General features: G+C 42.0%; 1 pseudogene; it reads right to left on the minus strand.

Annotated features, from left to right (window-relative positions):
- Positions 1 to 21,001: 21,001 nt before the first annotated feature.
- Positions 21,002 to 22,646, minus strand: LOC121552444 (annotated as a pseudogene).
- Between the last annotated feature and the right edge of the window lie 228 nt (positions 22,647 to 22,874).

Below are 22,874 nucleotides of genomic sequence, written 5' to 3' on the forward strand. Positions count from 1 at the left end.
GTGCTTGAAAATGGATTAAAACCCATGAAAAATAGAACATTCCTAATGTAAAGGATAAAGGTTGCCTACCCTTATGTCAGATTGTGAAATGTGAGTTCAAATACATTTTCCCTGCCGAAATTAGATTGCTTGCAAAAAAAGTTATTTTATTTAACACACTGCAAAAAATGTAGCATGGACCAGAATGAGGCTCTTTCCTCAGTATCTATTGTTCCTGCAGTGAGGAATTTCCATCTTCAGATAATGCTTTTATAACACACACACAGGGACTATGCTATTGTCTACCAGAGTCAAATGGCAACAACAACACCCGGGTAATTGTGTGTTATAAAGAGTCTGAGGGACGGGTAATTGTGTGTCTTGCTGCCCCAGTAGCTGTACATTCGGACCACACTGGAAAACCACAGGTAGCCAAGACCACACTCTGCCTGTCAGGAACAGGAGTGGGAAATCTTACGCTGCCAGTGTGTGTGTGTGGGTCCAGGCTTTTTTCCAGCCACGCTGTAACACACCTAATTCTATTAATCAAAGCCTTGATTAAAGACTATGATTAGTTGATTTGAAGAATCCGGTGTGTTTCTGCTTGGATTGAGCATTTGTACATTTGAGTAAGAAAAATGACATGTAGACTGATGTGTATTTGTAACAGCCAAGTGCAACATATCAAAGGTGCATTGACAAATACATGATATTTGCAGCATGATAATGAACTAATTATCAATTTGATATAAATTACATTTAATTTCAGACACCAAAAGATCTGGCATGGGGTGGAACGAGATTGAGAAGACAGTCCAGAACAGGGTGCGATGGAGAGGAGTCGTTTATTGCCTATGGTTCCTATGAGCCTACGTATTAAGTAAGTAAGACATTTAATCACAGTGTTTACCATCCAATTGATGAAGACGATCACACTATTGGTCGAATTCTCTAAACTCTGTTTCAACACAAAATAGCAAAAACACTTGTAACATACTGTAATTTTTCTTAAAGTTAAATTCCGCACTATAATAATGAATCAACAAAATACATGTTTTATGAAATACCATCAGAACATTGAAATAAACAGAAAAAACTGCTTCATTGTTAAGCTGTTTGAGCAGACAATGAACTTGACAGATCTTCCATAATGAATGTCTTTGATGTGTTAAATAAAGGGAATAATGGATAAATTACTATTTTGCCAGGCTCACAGTAAAACTGCTTTTAATCATTCATTGCTCTTAGAAGTACAGTATCAATGCAATTCATTTTGGTCTCCCCTCTGTCAGTTAATTTATCAATTTAGTAAACGCTGATGAATTCCAAGCTGTCTCAGACTTGCAATAATCTTTCAATCCCAGGGTGTTTCTTCCTTGTTGTACAGAACAGAACATATCCTCCTGATTAATATTGCAACAAGCCATCTCTCCATCTCTCTCTCAATTTCTCCTGGGGGGATGCAGTCAAAAGATTGAGTGGCCACATGACATCAGGAGTGTAACCTCTGGCGCCAGATTCAGATGTTCAGCTGTGAGTCATTGTCACGTTGTATAATGATTAGAAGACAGGCGCAGGAATACGTATTAGGGGTTTTATTACTCCACCCAACACAAACACGTATATATATATATATACAAAAGGGATGTAACCCAATCAAAGAGCGAGGGGTAACCTCTACACAATACACGGGACGAGACCCGTAAACAACAAGAGCACAATACACGGTACTCACGAGACCAACGGACATGGGACAATAATCGACCAGGACAATGGGAAACAGAGGGCACATATATACACATACTAATCAGGGGGAATGGGAACCAGTCCAGGGTTGGTGGTAATGATCCATGTCAGTGAAGCCTAGAAAGCCGGTGACGTAGACCTCCGGAACTGGTGAACGCAATGAGCAGCAGTACCGGGGGGATCCGTGACAGTCAAGGTTACAGTGCCTTCAGAAAGTATTCACACTCCTTGACTTTTTCCACAGTTTGTTGTGTTACAGCCTGAATTTAAAATGGATTAAATTGAGATGTTGTGTCACTGGCCTACACACAATAAACCCATAATGTCAAAGTGGAATTATGATTTTAGACATTTAAGTAGCACTAATAATAGTGTTTAACATGATTTTTGAATGACTACCTCATCTCTGTACCCCACACATACAAATATCTGTAAGGTCACTCAGTCGAGCAGTGAATTTCAAACACAGATTCAACCACAAAGACCAGGCAGGTTTTCCAATGCCCCGCAAAGAAGAGCACCTATTGGTAGATGGGTAAAAATAAAAAAGCAGACATTGAATATCTCTTTGAGCAGGTGAGTTATTAATTACACTTTGGATAGTGTATCAATACACCTAGTCACTACAAAGATAGAGGCGTCCTTCCTAACTCAGTTGCCGGAGAGGATGGAAACCGCTCAGGGATTTCACCATGAGGCCAATGATGACATTAAAACAGTTACAGAGTTTAATGGCTGTGATAGGAGAAAACTGAGGATGGATCAACAACATTGTAGTTTCTCCACAATACTAACTTAAATGACATTCCTGTACAGAATACAAATATTCAAAAACATGCATCCTGTTTGCAATAAGGCACTAAAGTAAAACTGCAAAAAAGTATGGCAAAGAAATTAACTTCATGTCCTGAATACAAAGTGTTATGTTTGGGGCAAATTCAACACAACACATCACTGAGTACCACTCTTCATATTTTCAAGCATGGTGGCGGCTGCATCATGTTATGGGTATGCTTGTCAACGGCATAGACTAGGGAGTTTTTTTATTTATAAAAAGAAACAGAATACAGATAAGCACAGGCAAAATCAGAGCGGAAAACCTGGTTCAGTCTGCTTTCCAACAGACACTGGGAGACAAATTCACCTTTCAGCAGGACAATAACCTAAAACACAAGGCCAAATATACACTGGAGTTGCTTACCAAGACGACATTGAATGTTCCTGAGTGGCCTAGTTACAGTTTTGACTTAAATCGGCTTGAAAATCTATGGCAAGACTTGAAAATGGCTGTCTAGCAATGATCAATAACCAACTTGACAGTGCTTGGAGAAATGCGAAAAGAATATTGTGCAAATATTGGACAATCCGGGTGTGCTAAATTCTTAGAGACTTACCCAGTAATACTCACAGCTGTAATCGCTGCCAAAGGGGATTCTAACATGTATTGACTCAGGGGTTTGAATACTTATATAAATGAGATATTTATATATTTAATTTTCAATAAGTTTGCTAAAATTTCTAAAAACACTTTGTCATTAAGGGGTGTGTAGATGGGTGAGAAAATTGTTTTATTTAATTCATTTTGAATTCAGGCTGTAACACAACAAAATGTGGAATAAGTCAAGGGGTATGTATACTTTCTAAAGGCACTGAATGTCATCAACACCAGACAGGGGAAAGTTAGGGTCCATGGCGGGCTATTGGAACAGAGACTGTAACTTTCAGATTGATTTTATGATATCCACAGATTGATTCTGTTGTGACGCGTTATCACTTCTCTGTGGCTTAAACTCTAAAGAGAAAAGCCGACCAGAGACTCAGAGTTCCTGCATAATGTCTTGAGGATCTGGATCCGATGCCTCCGCATTGCACTTACAACTTCTGACAACAACCTCCTTCAGATTCAGGTGGGATGGTACTGGCTGCATTATGCTACGAAAAAGTCAAACCGTTTGTGTGCTCCCCATTTCCCTCCAGAGATTGTTTGATAACCAGGAGCAGGGGCATTTTACTGTGTCTGACCCTGACCTTTGACCCCTGACCCTGACCCTGTGGTCTTCTTAAAATGTGTGTGTGTGAGTTAAACTTCTATTGTGTGTCCAATTTCCGTTGTGTGTGTGTGAAGACCAATTTCCAATTGTGACAAGTGGACAATAACGTTATATTGTATTGTATTGTAGACTCTGCCAACAGCTGTGGCTGTGATTTATATCTCCCAGTACAACATAGGGTAGGTCGTATGAGGCCACAGGCTCTAACATCCATGTAACATGAGACTATCTCGAGGCCAGGCCCACGCGTAACACAAAGCCTTGACAATCTAACTCTCTCAACTCCACCTCCCTCCTACACACACACACACACAGTCTTGTATAACTAACCTTGTGGACACACACAATTCTGTCCCATTCAAAATCCTATTTACCCTAACCCTAACCCTCGCTCCTAACCCAAACCCTAAAACTAACCCTAGCTCCTAACCCTAATTCTAACCCTAATATTAATTCTAAATTTAACCTTAAGCCCCCTAGAAATAGTATTTGACCTTGTGGGGACTAACAAAATGTCCCCAGTTGGTCTCACTCACTCACACACACTCACTCACTCACTCACTCACTCACTCACTCACTCACTCACTCACTCACTCACTCACTCACTCACTCACTCACTCACTCACTCACTCACCACACACACACACACACACACACACACACACACACACACACACACACACACACACACACACACACACACACACACACACACACACACACACACACACACACACACACTCACACTCACACTCACACTCACACTCACACTCACACTCACACACACACACACACACACACACTCACACTCACACTCACTCACTCACTTGAGTGAACTGTATGTTGACAGCTAGCCAGGGCTCTAACACCACCCCACATCAGAGGTACTAGGCCAAGCGTCATACGGGACACCATGATGACAGGAGAGTTACTGGGATACGCAGGGAAGGGGGAAGAGAGGGAGGGAAAGGGGGGAGGAAGGTGGAGGGAGACAGTCTGGTTGGGTAGGGGATGACTGCTAGTCATAACTAGCTACGCATCGCGCTCTGTTCAAATATTTTTTATTGAACACACACAAGAATGGTGTATAGGTATGAAAGGCATGTGTACAGTTCTTATCTAAACATACGAGAACAGACATGAACAACAAGACCCAGAGTTCTGGACACAAAACAAATATTACAAAACACGACATACAGAACAGGGACAGCTAGAAAGAAAAAGGGTAGATGTAACCCCCCACTTACACCCCCCTTTATCCCCCCCCCCTTTTCCACCATATTCCCCTCCCGACTGCTCGAGTGTCGGGGCCAGCACACGCTGCCCAAAGGTAGATTACAATATGACAATTGAGAGTGCGTTAAAAAGTACAAATTCACAGCACCGACTGGTCCAGGTAAGAGAGGAAAGGCTGCCAGATTTGATCAAATGTTGATAATTTATTGTTCAGAATATATCTAATTCTTTCTAAGTGTACAGTTTTTGCCAATTCGCTGAGCCATAATTTGGTAGAGGGCGCTTCCCTCCTTTTCCAAAACAACAAGATTAATTTTTTTGCCGAAATGAGACTGTAAGAGATGAGTTGTTTTTGGGAGTTGGTTAATCCGTTTAGGGAATCGGACACTCCCAGGATTATCAGAAGCGGGTCTGGGTCTATTGAAGTCTCCAGAACTTCAGAGAGGACCCCAAAAATTCCACACCAATAACCACACAGACTAGAGCATAGGGCAAAGCAGTGGAGTAGTGTACCCTGCTCAGCCTGACATTTATCACACATAGGGGATGTATCAGGAAATATCCTATGCAGTTTAGTTTTGGAACAGTGTAATCTGTGTAATACCTTAAATTGTATGAGACGATGTCTGGAGTTAATGGAGCAGGTGTGGATATACTCCAAGCTATCCTCCCAGTCTGCCACCGAAATGTCAGTCCCTAGTTCTTCCTCCCATTTTGCCTTAATGGCATCTGTAGAGGGTGCGCTAATAGATTGAAAAGCGTCATATAGACGAGATATCAGTTTGTCTGAGGTGGGGCATATTTTTATGCATCCGTCAAACATGGAAGGTTTAGCATTCTCAAATATTGGGAGGTGTTTTCTAACATAGTCTCTAATTTGTAGGTATCTGAAAAAGTTACTTCTGGGAAGGTTATAAGTTTCCCTCAGCGCTTCAAAGGAAGCAAAGGTCCCTCCTATATATAAATCCCCTATGGTACTTATCCCCAACTCTCCCCATCGCTCAAAGGTGTTATCAAGGTTAGAGGGGGCAAAGGAGGGATTCCTGGCAACAGGGAGCATGAATGATATTGGTCTAAGCTCAAAGTGGACTTTAATTTGCTTCCAGATTCGGACTGTGCTATGTATAATAGGATTGTTATGGTAAAGTGACATCTCCAGATTGACAGGTGACAAAATCACGGCACCAATAGAGAAAGGGTGACACTCCTCCCGCTCCATGCTAAGCCAGCTGGATGGCGGGGGTGCGTCATCCAGCAAAAACGTAACAGCGCGGAGGTTAGCGGCCCAATAGTAAAATATAAAATTTGGGAGAGACAATCCTCCTTCCATCTTGGATTTACATAGGTGTTTTTTACCTATCCTGTGTGTTTTATAATCCCAGATGAAAGGATTGATAATAGAGTCCAGTTGTTTATGAAAGGATTTAGGTATGAATACTGGGATGTTCTGGTATAGGTAGAGCAGTTGTGGGAGGAAGACCATTTTAATGGCATTAATTCTTCCGAGCAGAGAAATTGGGAGAGTTCTCCAAAATTGTATGTTTGCCTTGAGATTTTGCATCATTGCTCTTTAAATAGTAAGGAGTATTGTTTGGTAACTACAATTCCAAGGTAGATACATTTTTCTGAAGATAACTTAACTGGAAGATGTTCTAGCCAGGAGGTGTTTTGCAACCATATGGGCATTAATTCACTCTTGTTCCAATTTATTCTGTATCCCGAGAAGGTACCAAACAAATTAATCACCTCAAGAATAGCTGGAATACTAGCTTGGGGTTCTGTTACATAGAGGAGAATATCATCTGCGTATAGGGAAATCTTATTTAGAGTATCTTTAGTATTATATCCGTGTCTTGCTGAATGAGATCTGATCGCTTGAGCGAGAGGTTCAATAATTAGGGCGAAGAGCATAGGCGACAGTGCACAACCCTGCCTTGTCCCTCTGTGAAGGTTAAATCAGGGCGACATTGATTGGTTAGTGAGTATTCTCGCACAGGGGTTCCTATATAAAAGCTGGATCCAATTTATGAACCCATCTCCAATATTAAATTTCTGTAGGACCTTGAATAGATAGGGCCACTCAACTTGGTCAAAGGCCTTTTCGGCGTCAAGAGATATAACGGCAAGGTCCACGTTAGGTAACCTCTGAGAATACATAATGTTGAAGAGGCGCCTGAGATTGAAGAATGAGTTTCTATTAGGGATAAAGCCGGTCTGGTCCGATTGGACCAATTTGCCAATTAAAGTGCTAAGCCTGTTAGCCAGAGTTTTTTGCTAAAATCTTTTGGTCTGTATTAAGGGAGGGATATTGGTCTGTATGACCCTACCTCTTCCGGATCTTTACCCTTCTTATGTATAACTGTAATAAACGCCTCATCGAAAGTAGATGGGAGAGCTCCATCCTCATTGGCCCGAACCAACATTTTGTGCAGGTAGGGAGAGAGCATGTTGCTGAATGTTTTATAGAATTCACCAGGGTATCCATCTGGGCCCGGGGTCTTGCCACTCTTTAGAGATTTAATTGTTTCTCTAATTTCTTCAAGATATATTTCCTTATTCAGGAAGTTAGAGTCTTCCTGGTTCAGGGCAGGAAGATTACAGTCCTCCAAAAAGTTTTGCATAATTAAGGGGTTAGGATCCGCTTTAGATGTATATAGAGTCTCATAAAACTGACGGAATCTGTCATTGATGTCTTTGGGGGAGGAGAGTAATTCCCCAGATGCAGATTTAACTTTGTGAATAATTCGGTCACTCACGTTTTTTCGAAGTTGTCTGGCGGGTAATTTGTGTGGTTTGTCACCAAACTCAAAATATTTTTGCTTGGCATAGAGAAAAGATTTAGCAATTTTAGCCGAGAGGATCTGATTGTATTTACATTTTAAAGACATAATTTTTTTATGTTTCTCCATAGATGGATGTCTAGCATTCTCCCTATCCAGTAAGTGAATTTGTCCCTCCAGTTCTACCAATTTCTTTCTGTTTTGCCTACTCCTGGCAGTCTGAAAGGAGATGATACAGCCTCTCAAATAAGCCTTCAGTGTTTCCCACAATAATGCTGGGGAAGTCTCTGTGTTGTCGTTGGTATCAAAGAAAAATTTAATTTGGTCTTTAAGATGTTCACAGAATGTTGGTTCTGTGAGGAGCTGAGGATTCAACCTCCAGACCCTCTCGTTTGGTACGATGTCACCCAATCTCAGGGAGAAGGTGAGTGGACTGTGGTCAGAGATTATAATATCATGATATCTCACATTACAGGTATAGGGGAGTAGTTTAGCATCAACCAAAAAGTAGTCAATACGAGTATATACATTGTGAACATGAGAGTAAAAGGAGTATTCCCTACCCGTAGGGTTAGAGATCCTCCATTTATCAAATAAGTTAGAATTTTTTATGTAGGTATTCAAGAATTCGCTTGAATAGGAGGTAGGGGTTCGCCGGGTAGAGGATCTATCCAAATATTGGTCTAGTACACAGTTAAGGTCCCCTCCAATGACCAGATTAGTATGGGAGATATCTGGAATCAGGGCAAGGACTCTTTTGAAAAAAGAGGGGTTATCAATATTTGGCCCATAGATATTTAGTAGAGTTACAGAAGTAGAATGGATCTCTCCTATTACGATCACATAACGACCCTCTTTATCCACAATAGTGGTTTTATGTAGAAAGGGAATTCCTTTCCGTACCAGAATCGCTGTGCCTCTCGTTTTGGCAGAGAAGTTAGAGTGATATACTTGCCCCACCCACTTACATTTAAGTCTGTTATGAGACTTGTTTTTCAGATGGGTTTCTTGCAAAAATATAATATCAGACGAAAGTGCTTTCAAGTGGGCTAGGACCCTGCCTCTCTTAATTGGTTTGTTTAAACCCTTGACATTCCAGGAAGTGAATGTAAGTCCCGCCCTCCTCTCATTTATAGTTCCTATGGTGGCCTGCATAACATGTAACTCACTAAAAAGGTAAGAAAGCGCACCAAACCATCACGATCAGCATATGTTGCACCTACACCCGAGCAGTATCCAACCCACCCCTGTAGAGTTTGGTCATGACATCTCTGTAGCCAGCGCGGTGCTTTGCCACATCGGGCGCATAGTCCTCATAGACACGAAAGGGGTGCCCTTTATGTAACAGGTTGCCCCTCATTCGAGCCTCGCGCAGGATAAGATCCTTGGTCTTGAAACTGTGACAACAGATGATTACTGGGCGAGGACGCTGGTGCACGGTCCAGTAGGGGATCCGACGCCAAAACATCCGGTCCCATTGCATCCTTCAGTAGCTTGGCAAAGAAGTCGGTGGGGCGAGAGCCCGCCTCCACCCCTTCTGCCAGACCCACAACGCGAAGGTTATGACGCCTGGATCTGCCCTCCAGGTCGACCACTTTCACAGAAAGCCTCTGCACATTATCCTGCAATGACGTGCATAGCTTCTCTAACTCGTTGATCCTACCAGCGTTGAATTCAGAAGCTTTCTCAAGGTCCACAATACTCTGGCCCTGCGGCGACACGTTCGAATGGTGCTCTCGATTTTAGTGTCCAGTTCAGCAATAGTAGCCTTAAGATCCTCCGCTATAGCAACACGTAGTTCTCCCAAAGCCCGGGTAAGTTATGTAAGTGTCACGTTGTTACCTGTGCCTTCCGCCATGTTTGTCTCGTTGTTTGGTGGGGAGTAGGCCTCTGATGTGGATTTATTGTCCTTTGGTCGCTTATTACTAGGCATTTTCACATAGAAAGTTACAATATTGTATTAGAAAGAAACGTTTGTTGTAACAAGTGCAATAAAGTAAATTAGGTTAGATTATTTCGCAAAAAAGTTGCGGGAGCCTCTCACACACAGCCGTTCACTCCAACATGCTAGCTCCGCCCGCATCGCAGTCTGACACTGTTTATTTTGGTATGACTGATGCTGTTGTCAAGATAAGTCCTACCAATTGTTTTTATCTGGAAACTGTGGAGCGTAGGACCTATTCTATATTGCAGTTAGTCACTGACCTCACTCATTATGAACCAGAGGGTGAGGGGAGAAACAGTGGTTAGGAGATCTTTAACAGTCCATCTTACATTCAACACACTCTAAAATGATGCTTCATTAAGAGAAATGCTTATGGAGAATCAATCAATCATTCCTTCTTTCTCTTTCCAGCATGAGCATTACCATTAAGGCTATAGATTATTCTTCCTTTAGAAATATATATATTTCATAAATCTTTGTAATAAGTGATATGATTCTGTTTCAGTGACAAGCCAGAGTGTAAAAGCTAGGAGTTAGTGTTTTAACTGCGTGTAACTGAGTCCGTTCTGAGCAGAGAGGAGAGTAAAGGCGCCCGGTGTTGTCCACAAGCCACTGTGTGATCTGGATTGATATCATAGCAACCATGTCGCCATGGCAATCCGGGATACAGATTCCATGCTGAGGTGACCTGACGAGTGATTGGATGCTATATAACCTAAAAAACTGACAACTTCGTCTCATCTTCTTTTTCTTCCTGCTTTTCTTCTGTTCTCCATCTCTCCATTGCAACATTCACACCATCCCCTGACAGTTCTCTAATATACTATTATTAGATCCCATCCACTTTAGCACTGTTGTGTAATTATCATGTGTGTAATTACCTCAACTTCAATTTGTGTCTTACATTAACTGTCTTAGATGTATTCTTTGCACTATTCCTATATTCACCAGATTGGTTAGAGAATAGATATCCACTTAATGGTGCATTATGGCTTTCATAACAGCATAACTTCCTGTATCCAATCAGAACACTGGTCCTGTGTTTTACAGACACTTATAGCCACCTCTCCTCTCCATGTGTCTGCCACCCCTCCTCTCCATGTGTCTGCCACCCAGGCTTTCATCTATCTTTAAGTCTCCCTGGAGGAGAGGAGTGTTTGATCAAATGAAATATTATCATAAAAGGTCATCAGATTATCGAGAGAAACGTCATCCCACCAGAAATCTGCTCCTCTCTTTGCTCCTCTCTCTCTCCTCTGTAGCTGTCTGCCATTTCTGTGTGTGTGTGTGTGTGTGTGTACGTATTGTTTCTGACTGATAAGTTTGAATGCCATATAGTACATGCTTTTGTGCCACAAGTGGAGTGGATGAGCAACAAGTTCTGCACATGTCCTGTATACCCGTGTTCGGTCCTGTTCTGTAACATGTATATAAGTGTTACCATTTTGATACATAACATATATTCAACCAGGTAGATACAAAGCAATACAGTGCATTTGGAAAATATTCAGACCCCTTGACTTTTTCCACATTTTGTTACGTTACAGCCTTATACTAAAAAAGGATTTAAAACATTTTTTCTCATCAATCTACACACAATACCCCATAATGACCAAGCAAAAACAGGTTTTTAGACATAAAACCCCCCCGGAAATATCACATTTACATATGTATTCAGACTCTTTACTCAGTACTATGTTGAAGCAACTTTGGCAGCGATTACAGCCTCGAGTCTTCTTGGGTATAACGCTACAAGCTTGGCATACCTGTATTTGGGAAATTTCTCCCATTCTTCTCTGCAGATCCTCTCAAGCTCTGTCGGGTTGGACGGGGAGCATCACTGTACAGCTATTTTCAGGTCTCTCCAGAGATGTTCGATCGGGTTCAAGTCCGGGCTCTGGCTGGCCACTCAAGGACATTCAGAGACTTGTCCCGAAGCCACTCCTGCGTTGTCTTGGTTGTGTGCTTAGGGTCATTGTCCTGTTGGAAGGTGAACCTTCGCCCCAGTCTGAGGTCCTGAGCACTCTGGAGCAGGTTTTCATCAAGGATCTCTCTGTACTTTGCTCCGTTCATCTTTCCCTCAATCCTGACTAGTCTCCCAGTCCCTGCCGCTGAAAAACATCCCCACAGCATGATGCTGCCACCACCATGCTTCACCGTAGGGATGGTGCCAGGTTTCCACCAGATGTGACGCTTAGCATTCAGGAATCTTGTTTCTCATGGTCTGAGAGTCCTTTAGGTGCCTTTTGGCAAATTCCAAGAGGGCTGTCATATGCCTTTTACTGAGGAGTGGCTTCTGTCTGGCCACTCTACCATAAAGGTCTGATTGGTGGAGTGCTGCAGAGATGGCTGTCCTTCTGGAAGGTTCTCCCATCCCCACAGAGGAACTCTGGAGCTCTGTCAGAGTGACCATCAGGTTCTTGGCCACCTTCCAAACTTGTCCCATTTAAGAATGATGGAGGCCACTGTGTTCATGGGGACCTTCAATGCTGCAGACATTTTTTGGTATCCTTCCCCAGATATGTGCCTCGACACAATCCTCTCTCGGAGCTCTACGGACAATTCCTTCAACCTCATAGCTTGGTTTTTGCTCTGACATGCACTGTCAACTGTGGGACCTTATATAGACAGGTGTGTGCCTTTCCAAATCATGTTCAATCAATTGAATTTACCACAGGTGGACTCCAATCAAGTTGTAGAAACATCTCAAGGATGATCAATGGAAACAGGATGCACCTGAGCTCAATTTTGAGTCTCGTAGCAAAGGGTCTGAATACTTATGTAAATGTAATATATTTTAATATTTTTATATATAAATTGGCAGAAATGTCTAAAAACCTGTTTTTGCTTTGTCATTATGGGGTATTGTGTGTAGATTGAGGGGAAAAAACAATGTAATCAATTATAGAATAAGGCTGTAACGTAACAAAATGGGGAAAAGGTCAAGGGGTCTGAATACTTTCCGAATGCCATGTATTATTATTATTATATTATTATTATATTAAAGTAACTGTCCAGTGAAATTCTCACTTTTAATAGTTAATATCTTGTTAACTCATACCCAAATAATGTTGTTGACTCGTCCTATACTCGTATTTGTAGCCAAAGCATAAATTGGAGAAGAAAAAACACTTCAAAAATGCTTGCTATTTCCTCATAGAATATTATGCCATCCTCCTGAGGAGGATGAGCTGGCCAATCAGTGGTCTACTCGCATGAATATGTTTAATGACCGGTATACTCACACACCATTCTGTTGTTGGGGTAGTCCAACACCATACTTAATGACACTTTTTTGGAAGGAAAACTATTTCACTCATATTGTAATTAATTATAGTTCATATTCCATCGAAATCTGGAAACACTGGACTGTTACAGTGAGGGAAAAAAGTATTTGATCCCCTGCTGATTTTGTACGTTTGCCCACTGACAAAGAAATTATCAGTCTATAATTTTAATGGTAGGTTTATTTGAACAGTGAGAGACAGAATAACAACAAAAAAATCCAGAAAAACGCATGTCAAAAATGTTATGAATTGATTTGCAGTTGATCTCATGATCATTGCAACTCCAGGCGGTGAGATCTTGCATGGAGCCCCAGGCCGAGGGAGATTTACAGTTATTTTGTGTTTCTTCCATTTGCGAATAATCACACCAACCGTTGTCACCTTCTCACCAAGCTGCTTGGCGAAGGTCTTGTAGCCCATTCCAGCCTTGTGTAGGTCTACAATCTTGTCCCTGACATCATTGGAGAGCTCTTTGGTCTTGGCCATGGTGGAGAGTTTGGAATCTGATTGATTGATTGCTTCTGTGGACAGGTGTCTTTTATACAGGTAACAAACTGAGATTAAGAGCACTCCCTTTAAGAGTGTGCTCCTAATCTCAGCTCGTTACCTGGTTAAAAGACACCTGGGAGCCAGAAATCTTTCTGATTGAGAGGGGGTCAAATACTTATTTCCCTTATAAAAATGCAAATCAATGTATAAAATTTTTGACATGCGTTTTTCTGGATTTTTTTGTTGTTATTCTGTCTCTCACTGTTCAAATAAACCTACCATTAAAATTATAGACTGATAATTTCTTTGTCAGTGGGCAAACGTACAAAATCAGCAGGGGATCAAATACTTTTTTCCCTCACTGTACTTACTTATACAGCGGCCATATGTATTCTCTATGAGGTCAAACTAAACAATCAAGCAAAAGGAGGACAGGCCAGCTTACGTAAAGTACAGTGCATAATACACTGAGTGTATAAAACATTAGGAACACCTTCCTAATATTGAGTTGCACCCCCTTTTTCCCTCAGAGCAGCCTCAATTCATCGGGGCATGGACTCAAGGTGTCAAGCATTCCACAGGGATGCTGGGCAATGTTGACTCCAATGCTTCCCACAGGTCAAGTTGGCTGGAGGTCCTTTGGGTGGTGGACTATTCTTGATACACACTGGAAACTGATAAGTGTGAAAAACCCAGCAGAGTTGCATTTCTTGACATACCCAAACTGGTCCAACTGGCACCTACTACCATACCCCGTTCAAAGGCACTTAAATATTTTGTCTTGCCAATTCACCCTCTGAATGGCACACATACACAATCCATGTCTCAGTTGTCTCAAAGCTTAAAAATCCTTCTTTAACCTGTCTCCTCCCCTTCATCTACATGGATTGAAGTAGATTTAACCAGTGACTTTAGTAAGGGATCATAGCTTTCACCTGGATTCACCTGGTCAGTCTATGTCATGGAAAGAGCAGGTGTCCTTACTGTTTTGTATACTCAGGTTATATACAGTTGAAGTCTGAAGTTTACATACACTTAGGTTGGAGTCATTAAAACTAGTTTTTCAACCACTCCACAAATTTCTTGTTAACAAACTATAGTTTTGACAAGTCGGTTAGGACATCTACTTTGTGCATGACACAACTAATTTTTCCAACAATTGTTTACAGACAGATTATTTCACTTATAATTCACTGTATCACAATTCCAGTGGGTCAGAAGTTTACATAGACTAAGTTGACTGTGCCTTTAAACAACTTGGGAAATTCCAGAAAATGATGTCATGGCTTTAGAAGCTTCTGATAGCCTAATTGACATAATTTGAGTCAATTGGAGGTGTACCTGTGGATGTATTTCAAGGCCTACCTTTGCTTGACATCATGGGAAAATCAAAAGAAATCAGCCAAGACCTCAGAAAATAAATTGTAGACCTCCAGAAGTCTGGTTCATCCTTGGGAGCTGTCACGCCCTGACTCTGAGGACTTGTATTTGTTGAGTCAGGGTGTGTATTTTCTGTGTTGTGTTTGCTATGTTGTTTTCTATGTTTTAGATCTAGAATGTGTAGATCTATGTTGGCCGGGGTGGTTCCCAATCAGAGGCAGCTGTAGCTCGTTGTCTCTGATTGGGGCCCATACTTAGGCAGCCTTTTGGCACCTGTTAGCTGTGGGATCTTGTTCCGTGTAAGGTATGTTGGTTGTATGCTACCTTGGACTTCACGTTTCGTTTCATTTGTTATTTTGTCGTTGTGGTGTTTATTCTATATAAATAAACATGTACGCATATCACGCTGCGCCTTGGTCCGTCCCGTTCATAAACGATCGTGACAGGAGCAATTTCCAAACGCCTGAAGGTACCACGTTCATCTGTACAAACAATAGTACGAAAGTATAAACACCATGGGACCACGCAGCCATCATACCGCTCAGGAAGGAGACGTGTTCTGTCTCCTAGAGATGAACGTACTTTGGTGCGAAAAGTGCAAATCAATCCCAGAACAACAGCAAAGGATCTTGTGAAGATGCTGGAGGAAACAGGTACAAAAGTATCTATATCCACAGTAAAACGAGTCCTATATCGACATAACCTGAAAGGCCGCTCAGCAAGGAAGAAGCCACTGCTCCAAAACCGCCATAAAAAAGCCAGACTACGGTTTGCAACTGCACATGGGGACAAAGATCGTACTTTTTGGAGAAATGTTCTCTGGTCTGATGAAACAAAAATAGAACTGTTCGGCCATAATGACCATTGTTATGTTTGGGGGAAAGAGGGGGTCGCTTGCAAGCCGAAGAACACCATCCCAACCGTGAAGCACGGGGGTGGCAGCATCATGCTGTGGGGGTGCTTTGCTGCAGGAGGGACTGGTGCACTTCACAAAATAGATTGCATCATGAGGAAGGAAAATTATGTGGATATATTGAAGCAACAACTCAAGACATCAGTCAGGAAGTTAAAGCTTGGTCGCAAATGGGTCTTCCAAATGGACAATGACCCCAAGCATACTTCCAAAGTTGTGGCAAAATGGCTTAAGGACAACAAAGTCAAGGTATTGGAGTGGTCATCACAAAGCCCTGATCTCAATCGTACAGAAAATGTGTGGGCAGAACTGAAAAAGCGTGTGCGAGCAAGGAGGCCTACAAACCTGACTCAGTTACACCAGCTCTGTCAGGAGGAATGGGCCAAAATTCACCCAACTTATTGTGGGAAGCTTGTTGAATGCTACCCGAAACGTTTGACCCAAGTTAAACAATTTAAAGGCAATGCTACCAAATACTAATTTAGTGTATGTAAACTTCTGACCCACTGGGAATGTGATGAAAGGAATTAAAGCTGAAATAAATAATTCTCTCTACTATTGTTCTGACATTTCACATTCTTAAAATAAAGTGGTGATCCTAACTGACCTAAAACAGGGAATTTTTACTAGGATTAAATGTCAGTAATTGTGAAAAACTGAGTTTAAATGTATTTGGCTAAGGTGTATGTTAACTTCCGACTTCAACTGTATGTAATAAAATAATGCAAACAATTAGTTTGATAGAACCCCAAATCTATCTGCAATATTGAAGATGATCGAAAACAAACCCAAAACAAATAATTAATAAATAGATATACAGTATGTAATTGTAAAAACTAACTTAACAGTCACTCACTTTGAGTTATACAATTCAGCAAACCTCCACTGTGCATCACTTAATTGGAGCATAGTCCAAGTGGGGCCGTTTCATAAGATCCAATTTGTGCCGGAGAGGACAAGCACAGACCACTCACGCAATGTCAGCGTAACCTCACAGTGGTCTGCATGGGGCCGGTGAATTACACATTAAGCATGACACACACACACACACACACACACACACACACACATATACATACAGATGCGACCGTTGTTATGGCTTTCTGATCCCATCCTACTCTGGGACATATAGCTTCTAGTTCTGTCCAATTGCTTGTTTATACAGCCTCTCAAATAGGGCCGGATCATTACATTTACATTTTAAATTGACATTTTAAACAATTTAATAAAAATAAATTGATTGTGAAGTATTTTTGGGGCAGAGGGAAGGGTTTAGATCAGTTGGTTTGTACTCAGTTGGTTTGTGCTCATTCCAGCACAGATGTCTCGTGCACACTGTCCCGTGCACACTGCCTAGCGTGCCCTGAGATGTCCCAGATCTGTGACCACCACACTCTTATGACTCCAGTCACCTGATGTTCAGCCTCTGGTTCTGTTCTACCTACAGATAGTGATGCTGTCACTGCCTCTGATGGTTCAGTGAGTGGGGGACATTTTACATCCCCTGCCTCTCTAAATGACAATGATTTGCATATACAGGTACAGAGCACTGTTTCTCAAACTCAAATGGCTTTATATTGTCAGGTGGTTATGTGTAACAACTACCTGCGTGATGCACACTGCGCAGCGGGCCTTTTGCACCAGAATCCTCTCCACTGATTGGCTTAGTAAGTGGCTGGGGGGTTGGGAGAGTTGAGGAGAGACGAAGGGAGTTGATTTGAGTTCACCCTCTCAGCTGAGACCATGGGAATGTGGTTTTCTAGGAACTCAGAGACAGATATGTCAAAGGAGCCACTGTTCAGCAGGAGGAGCTGTGACGAAGGTTTTAAACACATTTTACGACTTCAATGAGCTGATTTAGATGTTTTGATCTGATTTAGATGTGTGTGTGTGTGTGTGTGTGTGTGTGTGTGTGTGTGTGTGTGTGTGTGTGTGTGTGTGTGTGTGTGTGTGTGTGTGTGTGTGTGTGTGTGTGTGTGTGTGTGTGTACAGTATTTGTTTGGTTCACGCCAGATTTTCAGTGGGTTCCACTAAAAAGGATTCTGTGGAAAACCCCGTAATCAAATCAGCTCAATGTAATGTTCATCAAGTGAGTTTACAGGTTTACCATAACCAATGTTGTAACCTTTGATGCTATGTGAGGATGAAACGCCACACTTATTATGGGGACATCATGAGATAAATGAAACTGCAACAATGGTGCATCTAACACATAACTGAATAGATTGAAGGTGGTTGTCTGGTGGGTATAGTATAGCAGGCAGCCATGTTCTCCATGGCACCAGAGAAGAAGAGTGAACCCATCACAGCCTGGTAATCTGCTCAAGAGTTTATTAAAGGCATGCAGCCTACTGTGATTCCTCATGTAATAACTGTCCTCTTTAGTCTCTGCTCTGCTATAATATTCTGGTCTACAGTGTACTGAGTAGTAAGGACCACATCAATGGAATACTTTTTCTATCAAATGAATGATTTTCTATCAATTAAATGTTCCCCTCTATCAATAGATTTTCATATCAATTAATATTTGTTTAATATCAATATACCTAATGATAGCTTTTTTTGTTTGACATTATTCCTCGTTTTTTAAGAACCTGCAAATGTACTGAATGATTGATAAACTAATAAATAACCAAAGTACTGCTATTGCTTCCATGTTTTGACTGTATGTTTTAAACCATCTAATTAATTAAATCAGTAAAATAAATCACTAAATGAATGAATCAACCAGACTGTGGAGTTAGCTGGGGCCAGAGAGGGTGCAGGATCTTTATCTATGACTAAATCACTGTAGCTTTCTGTACGTAATGTTTATAATCTGTTTATAATATGTATTTCATCTGTATTTAATATGTTTTAAACTGTATTTTCAATGTAGTTATGAAAGTTCAATCAGTAAGGCTGGTCTGAATGGATCGTCACTCATTCATCTAGTAAACTCTAAAATTCACATCGCTTCCTATCTCACTCATCAGCATAGCAGGTATTTATATGGTAGTTGTTTTAATGATACCTCATCAGCATAGCAGGTATTTATAAGTAGTGTCTATAACGTTACCTCATCAGTATAGCTTGTATTTATAGGGTAGTGTTCATAATGTTGCCTCATTAGCATAGCAGATAAAATGCATTTTATAACAAAAGGAAATAGAATTTCATCACCAAAGCGCGTTTTCACCCATTCTGGGCAGAGTGGGTGGACACCCTTTCATTTTATTTAATTTCATTTTATCTGTTCCTGGTTTTGTCATTCCTGGTTCTGTATCTGTATTGGCAGATCCAGGGCCAAGAAGCCCACTGTTCTTCTGAATTCCTTAATGACAGTTACTGTTGGTACGTCTCTCTTTGAGTGGTTGCGATGTCTTCACGGCAACACAAAGCGCAGCTCTGTTGTTACAACTGCATGGGTCAAGCAGATTCGCCTTTTGAAAGGGTTAACAAGCCCCAGGAGTATAGGATGAGGTCTGGCCATGGGGGTCAAGGTTCAGGTTAAATAGGGTATACACACAAAGAACATTAGGCCAATATAAACACTGTGTGAATGGTGTGGAGTTGGAGTGAGTTGTACAGGTGATATGGGGATGAAAGATCACGTGTGTGTGTGTGTGTGTGTGTGTGTGTGTGTGTGTGTGTGTGTGTGTGTGTGTGTGTGTGTGTGTGTGTGTGTGTGTGTGTGTGTGTGTGTGTGTGTGTGTGTGTGTGTGTGTGTGTGTGTGTGTGTGTGTGTGTGTGTGTGTGTGTGTGTGTGTGTGTGAGTGTGAGTGTGAGTGTGAGTGTGTGTGTGTGCGCGTGTAAAAGCCTCCTAAGCCTGTAGTTGATTGATCTAGCCCCAGGCCTTACTATGGTCTGTATTGAAGAGGGACTCTGCGTCATAGCAATACACTCACACACACAGAGAGAATGAGATAGAGAGAGAGAGCTAATTCAGATAGAGATTAAGAGGCTACTAACAGAGTTGATAACATGAAATCAAGGACGGTGCAGGCCACGTGGATCTTAATCGCGTCGCTGAGCCATGCACCAGGGCGTGTGTGTGTGAGAGAGAGAGAGCACCTTGGGGCTAAACAAAATCACAGCATTAAGTGCCTTCCATTATAGCGGATTCACCCATCAACATGACATATAATACCACACAATGGTTTACTTCGTCAAATCAATATACTGTAGCTATGTGTATACTTGGTGTTTACGGTCTGGATACAATTGAGGTGGTGCCAAGGATCAATTACACTTCAGTTTGGGAGATGAACTAGATACGATGAACAATTTGTCACAAAATGACCGTACAGAGCTCTGTAAAAAAGCGTTCTCTGGCCCTTCCACTTCGAATGAGTTGTAAAAGGACATGACATTGCATGAGCTCATCTCCTTAAATGAGTTTAAAGCTAGGGACAATGAAGTTGGGGGCTGTCAATGTTTTGACCCCTAGATGCATCACACCTCCCCAAATAATTTGTGCCTTAAAGGCATCCTTATGCTTCCCATCCAAAACAGTTCAGAACAGTTTGTGCGTATATTATGAAGACATTTTGTGACGTTTCTTTGTTTTGGTCTTCGGCAAGGGTTTTTCCTGGTGATCGTGCACACGAAGTCTTCGCCCCTTCGTCTGTGATTGGTCAACAGTAGGGATTCTTCAATGAAGTGTTTGTTGTCATTCAACGATAGACGACTCTTTTTCATGCGCATTTTTTCATTGAGAAATACTGCACCAAACATCTTAGTTAGATGTAAAATTGCACGACTAAGATCTCCTCGGCAAATTTTTTTAAACTGTAGTGCTTTGTATTTTATGTTGTAATTGTGTCTAAAACTTTGTGTGCTGCTATTTTAGGCAGGTCGCTCTAGATTTTCTATCTCAATGAGACTAACCTGGTCAAATAAAGCTAAAATAAAATAAATAAAAACAGAACACATCAACAATTTTCACTTCATTCATTGAATTTGAATTGATTTCTTGATTTGGTTGAATTAAAAAGGAATTTAATGATTAGCCTACACCTACCTAATCATTGCCACCTAATCAATGATAACCAGAGACACATCAGAGCTATTAGCTGTATTTCTCTCTCTCTGAACTTGCAGGTGAAGTGGAAAATGTGCGTTGAAAAGATTTGGATGACATAACATCAGCGTATGATATTGAACAAATAGACCTAGACCTACTTGACAGTAAGATGCTTTCAGGAGTCATAAGATCCATGTGTTCTAACATTTATTAAAAATATTTGTTCAATAAAATATAAACAATTTACAGAACGTTTGGCAATTGTTCGTTGAAGACATTGCTAGTTGCCAAGTACTCTAGTATCAAATAACATCAGTATCAGTTTTCTGGTTTAAAACCCTTTAAAAACTGAACTTCACAACAACACTAGAGTAAAAGGTATTAGCCATTTAAACCACCCGCACACACACACCACACACATCACACACAACATACACACACATACACACACACACAAGGTAGAGACCATATAGTATAAAAATAAAGTGATCATAATCAAATGAAGGTCAAACTGAAATAAGTACAACTTTTGCACAGGTTAAAATCAATGACAGCTCCTTACAAAAACAAACAAACAACCAAACAAATAATTAGGGACAAGACGAGCGCAACTGAACAGCTAAGCCTATGGTGCGTTTTACATCATAACAAACATGACCAATATCTGTCTGCGTCATGTTATAATGCTTCTGAACCAAAACAACATGTATAGGCCTAGGCATATGTGCAGTGTGTCAAGAGATTGTAGCAGCATCTGAATACTTCTTCACTGTGTGGACACTTCACGCGCCGCCGGTAGCCTAATGGTTATCTTTAAGTTAAACGTGGACCACCACTGTTCTGCTGGAATTTTCCAAATCGTTCCTGTATTGCTCGAGCCAGTTCCTCAGCTCTGATATCCGGTAGCCCTCTGGTCCCCTGCCCCCCTGATACACGACTCGCTCATCCCTCAGGATATAAAGTCTCTCGAAATAGGCTCCATACGCCGCGTTGGACGAGTTGTCCATATTATCCACCACCACGTTGCTGCCGGGAAACTCCGAGTGCATCAGCTGAGCGGCTTTCAGTCTGTCCTCCAGACAGCAGTGCTTGGGGATCTGGTACGGCGCGTCGGAGCTCACCCAGCCGTCCGAGGGATGCGCCTCCTCGATATATACAATCAGGGAGTCGGCGATGTCCGCATATTGGCTCGCGACGCGCTGAAACGCGGCCAGGCGCGTCATGAACGGTGGTCAGGAGCAACTGCCGAAGTTGAGGATGAGAGGTCTCCTCCCTTTCACATAGTCTAGGACCCTGACCCTGCGCGGCTCCTGCAGCTGCACCACCTCGGTGTTGGGCGCGATAAATCCAAGGTGCGCCGATTTGAAAAAGTCTAATTTCTGTCCATACCACACGGCCCTGAGCGACTCCAGGGTGAACATTTTGTTGGAGTCTGAGACGCAGACAGGCGGGTCGTCGGGGCTGCTGCCCTCCATCTTCAGCAGCACCTTCCTCCTGACGCACAGGAAGTCCAGGAGACACAGCATCAGCGCTGCCAGGAAGAACCGGGGCAGCAGAACCAGACATAGGGCTGTGTGTTTCAGGGCCTGCACCGTCAGGACACCTGCAGACTTCTGCATCTCGTCCTGCAGATGATGTCCGGCCAGCAATGCAAGCAGGAAGATAAGAGACAATCGTCAGTCACCTTTTCCCATATGTTTTCAGCCTCTGCCTCTCAGTGTTATGCTTTTTATAGGTGCAGCAGGATTTGAATGAAAAACAACCCGCCTCCACAGCTCGTGCCGCCCTCTCACATGGCGGGGATTACCTCCCGTCAACTCTCTCAGGCGCTCCTGCATGAGAGAGAGAGAGAGAGAGAGAGAGAGAGAGAGAGAGAGAGAGAGAGAGAGAGAGAGAGAGAGAGAGAGAGAGAGAGAGAGAGAGAGAGAGAGAGAGAGAGAGAGAGAGAGAGAGAGAGAGAGAGAGAGATGGAGGAAGGGAGAGAGAGAGACATAGCGATAGAGAGAGTGTGTGCGAGAGAGAGAGAGAGAGAGAGAGAGAGAGAGAGAGAGAGAGAGAGAGAG

The sequence above is a fragment of the Coregonus clupeaformis genome, chromosome 36 (assembly GCF_020615455.1).
Source record: "Coregonus clupeaformis isolate EN_2021a chromosome 36, ASM2061545v1, whole genome shotgun sequence".
In the NCBI taxonomy this organism is placed as follows: domain Eukaryota; kingdom Metazoa; phylum Chordata; class Actinopteri; order Salmoniformes; family Salmonidae; genus Coregonus; species Coregonus clupeaformis.